Source organism: Humulus lupulus, chromosome 9, assembly GCF_963169125.1.
Source record: "Humulus lupulus chromosome 9, drHumLupu1.1, whole genome shotgun sequence".
NCBI lineage: Eukaryota > Viridiplantae > Streptophyta > Magnoliopsida > Rosales > Cannabaceae > Humulus > Humulus lupulus.
The window spans coordinates 175733251-175748018 of NC_084801.1; positions in this window are offsets into that span (position 1 = coordinate 175733251).

The following is a 14768-nucleotide window of genomic DNA, read 5'->3' on the forward strand; positions in this document are numbered from 1 at the left end:
TGGAGAAGAATGAAGATGAAGTTTGAATTCTGATATGAAACAGAGAAAAAGAATAGCAAATACGGATTTTTTTTTTATTTTTATTTTTTTGTGTTATTGATTGTTCTTGACTTTATTGAATTTTTTATATTTAAATTATAATATGAACTAATAAGTATAAGACACCACGTCACCAGTCATTGTTTTTTATTCAAATAATTTTTCATAATATTTTGTTTTTTTGAGGAAAAAAAAGAATAATTCTGATTAAGAGGCAAATCCTCATTTGCCCAAAGGTCATACATCATACATTCATTATTCTTAGATGAAAAAAAAAAAAGATGCAACCTAATCTCAAAGCTTAATGCATCTCAGAATCTATTTTTGTCACAAATGGGAATTCAGTAACAAAGGCCAAATATGACAAAGTGAACAAAACTACATTCTATTTAAGAAAGACAATACACTACCATATACGGTGATCAACACCCACCCAAACAAGGGAACTTTATTAACAGAACTAAAGACGAATATAAAAAAAAAATTAAAACAAGAAAAACACATTAGATCTGAAAAAGTCATCATGTCCCATTTCACGAGCTCGACCCACCATGAAACAAACGACCATTCTGTCGGAGCTGGAGAACACTTCCCACCCCAGATCTTGACCACAACCCCTGGACCAAGAGAAAGCCACCTACCAAATTCCCCCAAATTCTGATGAAAACAAAGAACTCTATCACAACTACTCTCATGGCCAACGAAAAAACCCACGCCCCAGTAGCCTTGTCAAAAAACCAATAGCCTCACCAGCCTCGACCACCCAACAAAAGACCTTGGAACTGCCTGAGAACAAGAAGAATAATGTTGCATAGGAAATCCTAGATCTTCAGCGAACAAACCACACCCATCATCAAGAAGTCAAACTGTCATCCTCTTTTGGCCAGGACACGAACATGCCAACAACACCCTTAGCCAAGAAAAGAAAACAAAGAAGCAAAACGCTTGGGAGAGGGAGAGAGAGAATCAACGACTAGTATACTTGTCAATTGTGTTGTACATTATTTTAATTACTTATAATAACAGAAGTTATTGAAAATTTGAGTTGAAGATACCATTTGATATGAATTTTTTTATTTCATGATACAACGTGAGCGTTATTCATAACAAAGAGGTTAAACATGCATTTCGTTAAAACACATATTAGTAATTAAGTATATTCCTTAAATTTTTATAACTATTAATTTTAAAATTATATTTTTATAATTTTAATTATTATTATCTCTATAACTAAGGAAAAAATATTAATTATGTATTTATATAAAAACAAAATTATTACAAATATTTTTTATAAACTTTCCTATAAAAAAAATTGATACATGTGAACACTCTTGAATTAAGAGTAAGACAAACGAAACTCATTTTTTTAAATGATGAAACTCATACTTTTTTTAAAGTAGTCATGGCATCATTAAACCCCTTCATGAGCTAAATCAAGTAAGAAAAAACTCAAGAGAAAGGAAAAATAGTGTCAAGCGAATATCATTGATAAGGGGTATCTACCAAAATTTGGTTCCAGATACAATCAAGAACACCTAGCCACCATACAATATTATTAGTAGCTAATTAACAAAGCATTTCTAGCAAAAGCATGTGCTACCCCATTAACAATTCTAGAACAATGTACAGAAGAAATGTCAAATAAATCCTTACAAACAAGTATTAAATCATTAAGATCTATCCATTTTTCAACCTTTTATGGCTCTAATAACCGCAAGACAGTGAAACTCCACCATAATATGAAACTCATACTTAAGGTATTAGAGTGTCTCACATCGAATAGATGTGAGGATATAAACCAACATATAAGACCGTGGGTTACTCCACTCATCACTAATTGAGATGGAACCCCAGTGTCTTATTATTAAACCCCCCACTATATACTTATGCACCTCTCCTTCTCCAACTCTCTAAGCATTCCCCTATAATCTAACTTTCATCAGGCCATCTATCAAATCTTACATGGTATCAAAGCCCAATAGCTCCAACAAGCGCTGATCCAAAACAATAGTGAGCCAAAAAAAAGTCGCTTCTAGTAAATATGAGGATATAAACCAACATATAAGCCCATGAGTTACTCCACTCATCATCATTTGGTTTTGATTTTGAGAGTGAAAATTTAGCATTGATGCATAAAAGGGGGTCCTATAACAAAATTAGTCCATGATAATTAAACATAACTCTTTTATGCTAGAATTCTACTAGATTCCCAAAATTCCCCTAACATAAATTTCTCTCCCTTTTTCTCATATTTTCTTCTCCCTCTCTATCTCTCATGTTTTCCCTTCTCTCAAGTTCTCTCACTCAAAAAGATAAGGCAGCCACCATGTATTCTATCGTTCTATAATAATTTTGGAGCTCATCTAATCGGAGATTTGAAGTTGTTCTTTGGGAAAGTTTTGAATCCTATCAAGGCAAGAAACTCCATATTGGGTTTGGGATCTAGTGGCACAAATGTATATTTCTATTATATGTAGTGAGGAGACTTGTTTATTTACATTGTGTTAACTATTTCAAACAAATATGTGTATGCATTTGTGTTTTATTATACTGTTTAACTGTCGAATTGGATCTTCGTTTCTCTGTGTTTTTCTAGGCTTATTTTCTACCTCGATGAGTCTCGATGATATGTATATGTATTTGAAACATAATAGTGGCTTCCACAAAAACACGTGGAATCAACAAAGGATTTTCAACTCGAGATGCTAGAGTTGCATTAGGTAGACCACTACCGCTGGAGTGGGATGTTCAAGGGAAAACTTACAATGAAATTGGTGACTATTCCCAACATTTGTCTCGGGAGATTGGCCTTCTCATTCGACAATATGTCGATCCCGACTAAGACTGATGGGATAAAGTACCAAGTGAAGTTAGGGATCGAATAATTTCTCGTCTAGAGGTAATTTATTTCTATAAATTTTTTTATTAGGTTCACTTTAATATTAAATTTCACTAATTTATTTTACTTTTTGATTCAGGATGATTTATTCGACATCAGTCGAAGTTGATATGCCTCAGAGCACATCCCCGACATCCTTTTGGGAATTCAAAATGCGTGCATTGATCATTACTCGGAGTGGAAGAATGACATGTCCACCCATTTAAAAAAGAATGGTCGAGCACATCCTCTTGTTGGTTTAGTGGTAGAGAAATGGTAGAAGGCGCTCCAGTATTTTGATCTCCCTGAAGTGGAGGTATTCACAAAAAATATTTTTTTTGTAATTTTTTTTTTTTTAATTTCACATATTATTAGCACAAATTATTTGTAGAAGCGTTCTGAGATTAACTCTACAAACCATGCAAAACAAAAACAGAGAAACGTGCAGGATTCACAGTCTACGTCAGCCCTTCGTTACAAGAAGGTACTTTTTTCCAATCATAATATCTATTTATGTTTTTTTTATAATTATTTTTTCTCAAATTTTTCAAACTTCTTGTATTGTAGCGTGATTTACAAACTGAGCGTCTTGTTGGGGTCCCAGAGATTTGGATGGCAACAAAGTACATAGACGGGGAAGGTTGAGTGAGCAAGGCAGCAGAAGGTAACTAAGTAAGTAAATATATATATTATGATTTTCTTAGTTTGTTGTATTGTAAATTCTTAATAATAATTTTGAAAATTGTGTGATATAGAAAAAGATGATGGAGGTACATGACACTCTACAGTCACAATCATCTATGAGCACCTCCACTTCGAGTACTATCCCGACAGAAGAGGATGACATTACCCTTGTTGAGACGGTATTTGGACGTCGTCGAGGTCATCAACTAAGAATTGTTTGTATGATTCGCTCGAGGGAAAATTGTGAAGCGGCCGACGTACTTCAAGCAGCTTTGCTGCCTCCTACCTCACAAGAGATGCGAGAGGTGAGGGAGAGATTCCCAGCCATAGAGGAGCAGTTGGCTAGGATTGGTGGAGCCTCGGGATCAAGATCTTCTCAGCAAGCTGATGGTGGCGATCCTACAACACCTAATTTGTAGCATTCTTATTAATGTATTTTAATCTTAAGTACTATCATAGTTAGTAGGATTTTTAAATTTATGATAGTTACTTTTACATATAAATATGTAGTCATTAATATAATTTTGGGTATAGTTCAAATTATCTTTTTATTTCAATTATGTGTCTTAAAAATATGTGCGTGTATGTACAGATATATATAAAAGCTTTAACAATATATATATATTTTTTTTTTTTTAAAAAGTTGTCGCTAAAAGGATTCAATATCGTGGCTAAATGTACAGTAATTCAACTAACTCCAATGTATACTTTTAACTACTAGCGACGACATAATAGGACAACCAGCGACCACATAATCGCGCTAACAGAAATAGTGACGACATACATGCTTTTGTTGTTGTTTTCAACCAATTAGCAATCGGGTTTTAGCGACAACATCTAGTGACGAAAATGTTGTCGCTAAAGGAAATAGTGACGACTTTTCAGGTTCCAACGATGAAAAATGTTGTCGCTATAAACCTTCTTTCCTGTAGTGACTTATAGTTGGTATTAGCGACAAGATATCAGCGGTAACAGCAACAAGTCACTGCCAAATATCATATCGATGATTTCCAAGTATTGCTGCTAAAAGACCTTTTTCCTATGGTAAATATATGTCAAAATTCAATAATTTTTTGTAGCTTTATAAATCTACCGACAACATCTAGGCTTCTGCCAACGACTTTTGTTGTCATTATAGCCCCAATTTTTTGTAGTGTTTATATATAAAAAGATAAATTTAAAGCCTAAATTGTACCTACACATTATAACCCTTATCACAAAGCAACTTTCTTGAAAAAATATCATCTTCAAGCTGGTTGGATAGAAACATATATGATAACTCTACAAAATAGAGTTATGCTAATTGTTGCTTAGTTCTTGAGTTTTTAATTGATTTATTAAGTTTTTAAGTAATTTTAAAATTTATTGGTCTTATCATGATTATATATATTTTTGTGTATTTTTATAGATATTTTATTATAATATGTTGTAGTTTAAATTATGTGTAATTAATATAGTTTAGTTAGAAGTAAAATAAAAGTGCAAATTTTGTTGATCTTTATTGATAAATTAAATTAAGTCTTAATTAAGTATTTTCAAATAATTAATATGATTTATTTATAATTGAAAATATTTGATTGTTATTTAATTTAATTTTTTATGGTGTAGGAACTATGTTGTATCTTTGTTGTGTTTGAAAAGAAAGAAAGAAGATTGGCATTTGTGAAGAAGAAATAGAAAAAATTGGCACAAGGCCATCTCCTTCAGCAGGCCCACACCAAGGCCCGAAGCCCAGGCCCACGCCTGTTTCTCCTTCCCAGCAGCAACCTCCAGCCGCCACCTGTCCCAGCTGCTGCCTTCATCAACGTGACTCAACCTTTTCATTCCCCAGCTGTGACCATGAGCATCCACTTCCCGAAGCTGTCCAGCCATGCTTAGCTCTCCACCAACGCCCAGCACTCACCACCGTGGGCCTGTCCTCCTGCCCAGCCCACAGCCTAACCGGCCCAAGTCCCCAGCCAACTGTCCCCAGCAGCCTCCAACTCCCCAGCCGTACACTGCCTTCACCAAAATCCCCTTGAGCCCATCAACTTGCTCATTTGTCCCCTATGACAAAAATGCCAACTTTTTACCCTTTTGTCTACACATTTTCACCACAACATCATCATTACACCCTATAATTTACCTCTACTTACCATATTTATTTTATTTAATTAATCTAATCAATTTAATTAATTTAAATTGATTATTTTAACAATCTCATTTTGGCTATAAATATGGTATTTCAAGACCATTTGGGGTGGTTAATTTTTGGTTACTATCTTCCTTTCTCCCATTTTCTCTCTATCATCCTCTCTTCCATTTTGGGTTTTTCAAGAGCATTTTGCAAGTATGTATGTCATTTATTTTGTAATTTCTACTCTAGTTATGTGCTTCTAATCTTTTTCATAAGATTATTAAGATCATGATCAAGCAACTTGTAAGTAGGTAATATTTATGTGTATGTTGATTTCCCTTGTAATGCAACAACATTTATGGGTTTTTCTTCTTCATATATTTCTTTCATCTTAAATATCTTGTATTTTAGATTGTTAGAACATATTTACACTTTGTTCTTCATTAGTGCATAAACATAATATTCTTTGTATAAGATGTGTCATTAAATTGTACACATCCATGCTTAGAACAAAAATATTATGTTTTGCCTTATAAATAATGTTCATTGATTTATTTGTTATTTCATTAGATTGATTTACACTAAATGCTTTGAAATTGTAATTTTGAAAAGTGAAGAAAAATCCTATCTTTTTATAAGTAATTTGTGCTTAAAATTATAAATCTTTTTGGAAAATGATAGTTTGAATTATTTTAACTATCACTAAAACTTGGGAATCAATATACCAATAAATATTATTAAACTTACACTTTGTGGATTCTAGTTTCTTAATAATCTTTTCTTTTAACACTTATTTTCAAATTATTATTAGTTTATTTTTTCTCTTAAATAGCTTTATTTTTCAATCTTTTATTTTATGTTCATAATATTAAAACTCATCAATCTTTGGAGCTATGTTAGAATTTATTACTTTTGAGTTAAAATAGTTTTCTTTTTTATTTTAGACAACTCCTTTGGGTTCGATCTCGTGCTTACACGAACACTATATTCTATATACGATTTGTGCGCTTGCGAGTTATAAATATTTCAAACATACCCATTTTGGGTCTATCAATATATAACAAAGAATAGATACTATTGTAACAAATGGAATATAATAATTAAACTGATAAGAATAACCACACATATACGAAACGTACATACATAACATATTCCACTTTTTTTCCTATTTTTTTTGGTTATATATTCCCCAATATATTCATGACATAACTAAAGATATTTTTACTTTAATCTATAAATATAGCTTGGTTCTAATTTTTCCTTGTATAAACACGAAAATGATCACAAACACATGCATATATTATTGACCACTATAGTTGAGAAATGTCTATGTAACGCTCTAGATAGTCAAGAACGCTACACTGTGTACTTATAAAGGTGCATGACTTGCTAATGAAGTCATTTAGTTAAAAACGTGGCACTGAAACTATTAATGTGCTAGGGTTAAGAGATTTTGGTCTCAAAAGGTACATTTCATATAACTAAATATTTTTACACATGGGATCCCAAAAGGAACAACATTTAAAAGTCAGTTTACAAAACTTCCAGAGTACAAACAACTACTAGCCACTCTAAGGCAAAACAGGCATTTACGGTTCTCCTGTTCCTGTCTCTCCCTCAACCGTGGCGGCTGAGCAGCTGATCATGTACATTCTGCTCTCAAAGCTCTCCGAATCAGGGCTGATCAAGCTTGCCCTTGCCTTTACCTGCACCACGAAGCACCTGTGAGACAAGGCCCAGCAAGAAAACATAACATTATATAACAAACAATGATAACAGTTGAATAACCCTTTAAGGATGATCATACACTTAATATACCACATTAATCACATAGCACGGAGATACAACCAAAGATTCAGCCAAACAACACTCAATTATTCAGCATGACAAATCCACCAATCAATAATAGCAATCAAATCACATGATAATCAGAGTCGACACCTTAGGTCGCACCCTCTGTTTACCCCCCACTGACTCTGGCCCGCTTAAACCGAGCTCAGTGCATAATAAGTTGTCCTCAGCTACGAGTGGCCGAGTCGCGCTCTGTGCGCCAATGTAAACTTTGGCACTCTTAGGCCGTTTGTTTACTATTTACATGGCATAACACCATCCTCTATAAATCATACAACACAGGGAACCCTTAGTCCCATTATAAATCCACGACCGGGTGCAGTTTTCTTACCTTTAGTTTCCAAGTGTACTGGTTACGCGAGATGCCTCTTGAGCACGATCCGTTCCCCGAGCCCCTAGCTTATACCTAGTCACAACCAAGATAAGGGATACCATTAATAATTGTAAAAAGGCTTCTAGATTAGGTTCTAATCTCCGGAACATCAAATTCCACCAAACACAGTAGTAGAATCAATCCCGAGCACCCTAGGTTAAATTCCCATGCTTCAAATCCCAAATTTCCTTAAGGGTCGCGGCTTAAGCCTCCTATGTCGCGGCGTGGTCCCCAAACAGAGCCCATCTAGGCTCAGAACCAGACACGGGTCGCGGCCCGCCCTCCATCTCCAACATCCATCAACTTCAGAGGGTCGCGGCTCACCAAGAACTATGTCGCGGCCTGTTGTGTAAAATCGATACGCAAGTGCACACAGTCGCAAACTTGTAATAAAATGGTAAAACCAAGTATCGTCCTCAAGGACTGATTTATCAATTACCAATCAATTAATCCCTTAATTCTATTTGATTAAACAATTATCAGAGATTTTAAACTAAGAAAAATACTACAAAGCGCAGTGAAGAATTAAACAAATTAACAAAGAAAATACAATTAGGACAATTATGATTCTCTATTTTTCCACCCTGTTATTTCCTAATGCAAGCATCTATATCCCCTTCTCCCTATTCAAGAATAAGTTGCAACAACAATTCATAATCTGGTCAAGACTTATGAAATTCAATCTAAATGACAACTTCCTATATTTCTATGGTAAGTTGAATCATGTAGAGGGCATTAGCCACGCAACTCAGAAAATAAACAAATAATCTAGATACTTTCGTTCTAAATTAAATTTGCATCCAAACAATCAAAGCATATCAAATTTCACTTTTCAGATTTCAATTTGATTCATAAAATAGCAATTAGAGGTGATCAATCAATAATCGCACAATTAACATAGATTGCAAGGAATTGAAAGAGATGAAGAAGAATATCAATTTTGCATTAAACCATAACAAGGGTTTCCAAAAGATTCACATAAAAGCCCTAAAAGAAAATTTAGCCTATGATATTCATTCTAGCCATATAATTGTTTAATTACAAACATGAAAATTGACAGAAAAAGATAAAGAAAACTCAGGGACGAATCCTCCAATATGGTGTTCTTACTCCAGCCGTCGTCGTCTCCCCCCCAGACCTCCTTTCAGTCGCATTATATGTTTCTCCAAAAATCCCTACCAAAGTTCCCAAGTGAAAGGACCAAATTGCCATTCAAAAAGTGGTAAAAAATGTGAAAATCGCGTCTCTAGCGCTGTAGCGCTACTTCTGGAGCGCTATAGCGCTATTAACAGTGCCAAAATGCTTCAAAATCTGGTGCACTAGCGCTGTAGCGCTCTTATTATGGCGCTGTAGCGCTAAAGTCAGAACCGACAAAACTCGGTTCGAACAGCCTGCAGCGTCATCTCATCGTATTTTGATCATAACTCCTTCGATATAACTCCGAATTGAATGATTCAAAAAGCTATGGAAAGCTAAGAGAAATATCTACAACTTATATTTCTAGAAGTGTTTCCAGAAAGTGAATAAATCATGGTCAAAATGCGTCTTGAAGTTTCAGACTTGCGTTATAGAGCATAAACGACGTGTGTTGAGCATCTTCAATGTAGTATTTTCCACACATAATGTCTTGAAACTCCACAATCAACACGAAATCCATCTTATTTATCATATTTAACATGTTTCTTCTCATTTCACTCCAGATTATGTAATTGTCCATTAAAACCTGAAACAAAAAGAAAACAAGCATAAATCTGCACTAAACAATCCTAAATAACTAAAAACACAACCTAAAACGATCTCTAAAACAAATCTAAAATGAACCTAACAAATTCCCCCAAACTTAACATTTACTCGCCCTCGAGTAAATAATCTAACTAGACTCAGACCTAACAAACCAAGTTGACATAACTAACCAATTCAAACACTCAAGACTGTTATGCATATATAATTCTCAGGAAAAACAATCATGCAATTTAAACTTTAATCTAGATTTTCAGTCTTAACCACTTCACAATTCACTGCAATTTCTCAACATCAAAGATCATTTACTCATAACTTGCAAATAAAATAATTGAACTACTTTATGCACATCAAATTCTCACCAACTAACCACAAACTCAAGTATTCCATATGCCTGCATCACTTACTATTCTCCATTAATATAAACAAATGCACAAATAAGAATCAATAGGGCTTTATAAGGGTTGAAATAGAAGGCTTAGGTATAGGTGGACAAAGAGACAGTTTTTAGGCTTAATCATACCACAAGCATTCCATTAAACAATCTTGCCCAACAAATTCACACCACTCATCCCTTGTTACCCCTTTTTCTGTGCAATGATTGAGAATGTTTATATTTTTTTTCAATAAACTCCCCCAAACTTTGATTTTTCAATAAATAATTGTTTGGGAGCATAATCATTTTTCACTTTCTTTTCTTTTCTTTTTTTTTTATCTTTCTCAATCAAAAGTAATTTCCTGAATAACACATAATACCAGCATCTCCTTACACATTCACTCCCCTCATATAATGATTTTCATGCTCATGGTATGGGTCAAAAAGAGTAAATGGTATTTCATTTTACAGTTAGGCTCAAAAGAATGTGTTAATCAATAAAATGGTTATAAGGCTCGAAAGGGTTGACTAAGGATAAACTTTAATAGGGTTAGCTTGAAAGGCACAACCAGTCCAAAAATGGCCTATATCATTTTCCTAAATGTGCACTGTTTCAAATTTCATTTCAAATAGTAAGCAAGCAGGTTCTAGAAAATTTCAAACTTTTCAATCCACAAACCAAATTTGACATGCATAAAATAACTCAAGTATAACATTTGCAATGTATGAACAATAGATCTCTGATGTCAACAAATCACAGTGAAAAACAAAGTAATCTAACCAAGCACACAGATTAATTTAGAAGCACGAAAAAAATTCCTTTGGATTATACTACAAAACAGTCAATCAGATTGAAATGGCCATTATTGTCAACTTAATTTATACTCTAAAACATGACTCAAAACATAAAAATAAATATAAACCTAAACCTAACAAAACTTAAACAAACTAAGATATCTACAATGAGCAAAGCAATAAAAATCAAATCCCTTCCCCCAAACTTAATCTAAACATTGTCCCCAATGTATAAATAAAAGAAAAGGAAAAGAAAACTTCCCTGTAATCCAATGTATTGCTCCATTGTAGTGACTCTTATTGCTAACCTTGTAAGTGTTTTATATTTTGATTAACATCAATGAGTGGTTGACGCCCATAATAAGCGTCATACAAGACAACTTGAAGGTTGTCATTGGGAATGCCCTCAAGCTTGGCTAGATTTGGAATTGATGAGCTCCAATGTTCAACTTGACTTTCTTTGGAAATATAAGCATGATGGATGCAAAGGAATGATTCTAATGGAGGTGGAGATGGTGGTGGCCTATAAGGATCGTCATATGTGTACTTTTCCATTATCATTAGCTCACTATATTGAGGATCGAGTACTTGTTGCATGGAGTGTGATGGAGGATGTAGCCTTTCTTCACTACTTTGCTCAAACAATTTATCCACATCTTGGGTAGAGATGGCATTCGACACTACTATTTTCTCTCCCTTTTCTTCCTTACTTTGGATTGAAGAGGACTCCATTTGATGTTCAAATTCTTCCATTGGTAGCTCCATCTTCTCACCATTCCCCAAATTGACCTCCTCACTTTGCTCTTTCCCTCTTGAATTTTCAAAATTCCTCAATGATGAATCTTGGCTTTGAATTACGGCTTCATTTTTATCCATATACTCCATCATCAATACCTTCAATGAACATGATTGAGCCGCTTGGTGAGGTTTCTCTTCTATAATTACTTCTTGAAAATCATCCAAATTTTCCTCATTTGGTCCTTGAGTGCAAGTGTTCAAAGTTGGCTCCATATTGTTATAAGTGCTCTCCCATCCTTTGTTGGTCACTGAACAATTCCAATACAACCATTCATTGTATTCTACCATGTCTTCCAACATCCAATAGGCTTCATCCACGGATAATTGGTAGAAATTGGCGGTACCATCTCCTCTTTCTACCCATTCTCTCGCTTCGACATTCAACCCATTGAGGAAGACCTCTAATTGACACTCTTTGGACAAACCATAGTATGGGAACCTCATTAGCAAAGCTTTGTATCTCCACCATGCCTTGTATAAAGGCTCCAAATCGTGTTGAAAAAAATTCATGAGGACTTGCATATGAGACACCTCAAGTTCCTCGCAAGACAAAAAAACAAACATAGAAAAAAAAACATAAAAGAAAAAAAATATATACAAACCAAATTAGAATCAAGAATCAATTATATTTGATATTGATTAAATAGTCCCCGGCAACGGCGCCAAAAACTTGCAGCAAAAACTTGTTGTGTAAAATCGATTCGCAAGTGCACGTAATCGTAACAAGTAATAAAGAGTAAGTGAGATCGTTCCCACGAGGACTGTATACTAAGTACCCAAACTTAATTCCTATTTCTATTTGGCTAACAATAATTGAGTCACAAGAATTTACTAAAATTGTAAAACAAAATCTAAAATTAACTTCAATAACTGAAAATAAATAACGTTACGAAAATTCAATGGATTAAAAACTAGGGCAATTAATTTCATCAACCATCCTCTTTAATTTTCCTTAACACAAATCTTACTATTCAGTTCTTCTCTTGTGATAGCAGGTCAACAATAATAACTTATATTCGTACTAGGATATATAAGTCTCAATCTTATGCAAATTTTCTACATCTCTGTGATAAATAAACATAAGATAGGCATTAAGATTAACAACCCTAAAACTACACAGACCACACAGGTACTCTCGTCCTAATATGAAATCTATGTTTATTCAATTACAGCATATTCAATTCTCACTTTTCAGATTTCGAATCAAAACCATATATTTCATGTTAATGGTGATCAATCATTCACAAGCATTATGTTCGAATTGAATAAATCACAAGATAAAATTGAAATCATAAAACTTGCATTAATTTAAAATAAAGGTTCAGGAGAATCCATTAACACCCTAGAAAATTAGTTTAGTTCATGATCAAATCCATAATAACCACAGAAGAAATAAAAGACATCCAAAATACAGAAAATCAAAGTAGAAAAGAAGAAAAACTGTGATGAGTTCTTCAATTCCGCTTGCAATCCTCTACAATGTGTCTTCAGCCGTCTCCTTAGGTTAATCCCCCCTAAAAACGTCATTAAGAAAGCTTTTATAATCCCTAATTAATTATGTGCGAAAGGACAAAATTGCCCTTGAAAAATGCCCTAACTTCGGCTTCCGTACGGACTGGCGCCGCGGCTCCACTTGATAGAGCCGCGGCTCAAGTGCAATTCGCGATCTTGGTTCCTCTCTGACTTCAAGCAGCGCCGCGGCCCCAACTGATAGAGCCGCGGCTCAAATTGCCTTTTAACTGCTGCCTTCTCTGTAACTCTCAGGGCCGCGGCGCTAGTGCATAGAGCTGCGGCTCAAATTGCATTTTTTCACCAAATCTTCAATTTGACCCCCAATTTCACTAACTTCCATCCCTTAGCCCGTTTAACACATTCTCTTCAAGAATTAAGCAATTTTTCTTCAATTTCAAACGTTTTCCTTCATAACCACACTAAATCCTGAAAACACAATAAACACCGGCATAATATCGCACAAAACCAAATAAAAGATTAAAATTGCATCTTAAAACAGGCCATAAAAACATACCAAAACTAGTCCTAACACGGCCCGACCCCTTCGAACCCAGAAAAACCTCCATTTTTTACTCTCAAACCCCACTCAAAACCATCCAAAACTATCCCAATTCCACAACTCAATTATCACCAGGCTTCTAACATGATTCCAGCAAAAACTTAGCCTAGAAACTCACCAAAATCTCACTTCAATCTCTGAAACTTAAAAGCTTAAAAACATCAAAACTAGTCAAGGAAACACTAAAGTTCAGCCATTAAACCATAAATTCAAGCTTACCTTCTTTGATGAACTAGCTCTCTAAAAGATTTTTGAGCTAACTCCTAGGTTCCAAGCTTCAATTCAATCATTCAATGTCAAAACCCATAACACCTCAAAACTCAGCCATAAACACTGAATTTAACCACCATGCATAAATCTTTTAGCTTACCTTAATTCTGGTTGGACTCCTTAGGTGAAGACTAGATTAATCCTCCAAAACTTCAGCTCAATCCACTGAATTCCCAACTAAGTTCTTCCAAGTTTTTTGTGGTGTTCTTTGAGAGAGAAAGGGAGAAAGAGGGAAGGGTCGGTTTAACTTGTGTTCTACTTTTTTCTAAAGTTTCTTTAGTCTATCCTTAAGCAATTAAGCTAATCTCGAGGCTCGGGGTGCCGAAAACGTCCCCGATGGAAAAATGATAAAATTCCCCAGTATTCCCACCTAAGCTTCCTAACCTCAAATATATCTCCAATTATTTATTTCCGTAACCCGATAACCTAAATAACCATCCAATACCCAAAATACCCCTTGACCTGCCCCAAATCGAGAATTAAGCCCCGTTGTGACTTTCTAGCTAACTAGATCCCTAGGATCGCATCAAGTCACATGCTGTAGAATTACCCACATAATAATGTGGTCCTCACAATTATAGCATATAATCACATTTACATTCATATAACCATACAAGCATGCTTATCACAGAATCATGCACTATACTAATAAATTCACACATAAACCAATTATGCCCTCTCGACATACTAATCAAGGCCCTTAAGCCTTATTAGTGATTTTGGGTCATTACAGTCTATAACTTCTAATAAGAACTTATTCTCAAAGTGGGACTCTTT